We start from the raw sequence: 2682 nt of genomic DNA, 5'->3' as shown, positions 1-2682 counted from the left end.
GCATGCCTCAGAGATACTGTGGGTCGGGCTCCAGGCCGCTGCAGTAAGGCGAGCACTGAAATAAAGGGAGTTGTAATCTTTTTGCTGGTGAGGGGTCCTGCCCTCAATTTGTAAAAAAACACACCTAAAAAAACCCAAAACAACGCAACATCTGTGAAGCACAATTACAATAAAGCAAAGCCTCTAGACCCAACGTGATGTTTGGTTGGAAGGAGAATGGGATTTGTTGCAGACGCTGCGAAGTACCTACTATCTATTTCACTTTCTTCGTGGTTTTCTGAGATGCCGACTGCCCACCTCAAGGTAATCAGTCTCGATGGGGTATCCAGCCAGAGCAATCCGGGCCCTGCTCCTCAGCTTCCCTTGTACCGAGGAGAGTCAGTCAGCTGGTCGGTCCTGGCCAGTGAGCCATGAAGAGACGTCTGCTGGAAAGTTCTTCAGGGAAAGCTTTGCTTCCTGCTGCTTTCTCTTTCTGTTTTACTTGAGAGAGAAGATGATGCAGCTCTGTCTCCATCCCACCGGGAGAGACCTAGTGAACTGCAGAAATATTGCTGGGTGTTTCTAAGCTACCGACTCAGCACTGCAGCCGCCTACCTGGAACCTGCTCGTCACGTGAGGAGAGGAAAGCAGTATCGCGAAGCTGCTGTTAATAAAGGGTGTGGAACGTGAGTGTCCACGGCAGCAGGTTCTTGAATGATGCGTTTCATTCAAGGTCACTTCATTGTAACGCTGATGAGATGCCATAGAAGTTAACTCTTCTTTATAGCAATTAGCCTGGAGTAAAACTGGTTTTGTTGCTTGTCATTTCACTTGATGTCGCAGAACCTATCAGTGACTTTAAGGGAGGACTTACTTGTAGCTGCACCCAGCCTCTTTGATATTGGGTTAAATGAGAATTGGCAAGGCTTTCTTCTGGTATCTGAGTTAAGCAATCCGATAAATGGTGCAGGAAAGCCTGAGGGCAAAACAGGGTTAAAAAGAAATTGTTAGGTTAAAGATTGTTTATGCTAAGTGTGATGGGCCTGGGTACATCCTACTGACAAGTAAGCCATTCGATATACATGTTTAAAATTGAGAGAGAGAGAGCGAGCTCTGGCCTGCAGGCACAGATTTACAAATCATTAGCATATTAATATGACAGATCAATTTATCTAAGGAGATATGATACAATAAAAGTATATTGCATATGAAAACATACCTTTCAAGCACAAATATGACATTTAATTCTCAGCCTACCCCAAGATATATAGGGACGTAGGGTGCTGGAGCTGGGATAGTATCTGACTGCCGAATTTGGAAATCCAATGGTAGTATCTTGATTAAGATTCAGTAAAAAAGCAGGCCCTGGTGGTTATTTGGGAGGCTATTCCAGAAAACATAAATAGGGGAATGGTTAAGTTATATAGGAAGATGAAGGAAGTTAATAAAAAGATGTGTCGGGTAATTGCTACTGTGGGTAACTGGAGCTTACTACTGCTGGGGAAATGATGGAGCCGTTGTGGAAGAGTTAGTTCACCTGAGTGTGAGGAGCTGGGGTATATATACACCAACTTATCCCCCCACCCCAGTTCTGTTGAGGTATAACTGGCACATAAAATTGCAAGATATTTAAGGCTGTATGCAGCAATTTCTGCCAGTCTTTGGTGAGGGTCGTTCCCATGCACATGGGCAGAGCAGGCTCTGCAATGAGATGCAGGTGCTGGCAGCTGAAAGCCTGGGTAGCATGCACTACTATGGCAAGGCCCCGGGGGCTCTGGGCAGGGCGTCAACAGCATCTACAAGGAGCAGAATCAGCCAGGAAGGCATGGCATACATAGGGGGGCAGCCAGAAAGGAGTAAGAAATGTTGAAATGGAGAAGAGACAGAACTTAAGTGAGTTTTCTGAGCTAAACAAGGCGTCTGCAATGACTTAGTGCATTCCAGCAGCCCTGGACCCCAGCAAAAGGGGTTATTAAAAGAGCTCAGCTGCCCTGAACATAAGGGATGCTATAGAAGTGCAACTTTAGTGGCATTTGAAGAGAAACCTCTGCTTTTCCTACTAACTCAATTCTGAGTAAACTAAACATGCATTTTCCCCTTTAAAAAAAATTCTTGAGAGAAAACAAAAGAAAGCAACAGAAACTGTCCACTGCTAAAATATTTTACTCCATCTGTTCCAATGGAAAGAAGATTTTCAATAAAAATTCTCTTGAGACTTTGGAAAGTAAAATGAATTTATTCTGTGTGTGAGTGTGATAATTTGTCAGTGTGTGACTTATCTTACGTTCAGTGCCGATGCACTGATGATCCTGAGTGTTTAAAAGACCATCCTACGCCAGAAAATGCTGTTAAATTCTTGGAAGGACTAGTGCATTGCTATGTGAACTAAAAGGAGAGCCACATCTGTAACCAGAAAAGAAAGGAGTCTCATTTTTCACAGTTTGCTTATAAATTTTACTTTTGAGAACAAGAGAGTCTATATGCAGTAATATTTACTTCTCATTGTTTTTGAACTTTCACCATGTAGGAACCCAGAAGAGGAATATGTTAGGGGTGGCCCATGTGTCTGGTGATTTAGAAGTCACCAAGCCCAAGTGACCCAGCACTTTATACAATGTCTCTAGCCAGGGTCAAGCTTTCCTGCTGACTGTTCAGAGGTTTTCTGTGAATGAAAATGACCATGAATATGACACAAGACCTGAG

Source organism: Miniopterus schreibersii (assembly GCF_964146895.1).
Source record: "Miniopterus schreibersii genome assembly, chromosome: 7".
Classification (NCBI taxonomy): Eukaryota; Metazoa; Chordata; class Mammalia; order Chiroptera; family Miniopteridae; genus Miniopterus; species Miniopterus schreibersii.
The sequence above is the reverse complement of the archived record's forward strand: the minus strand, read 5'-3'. Positions refer to the sequence as shown.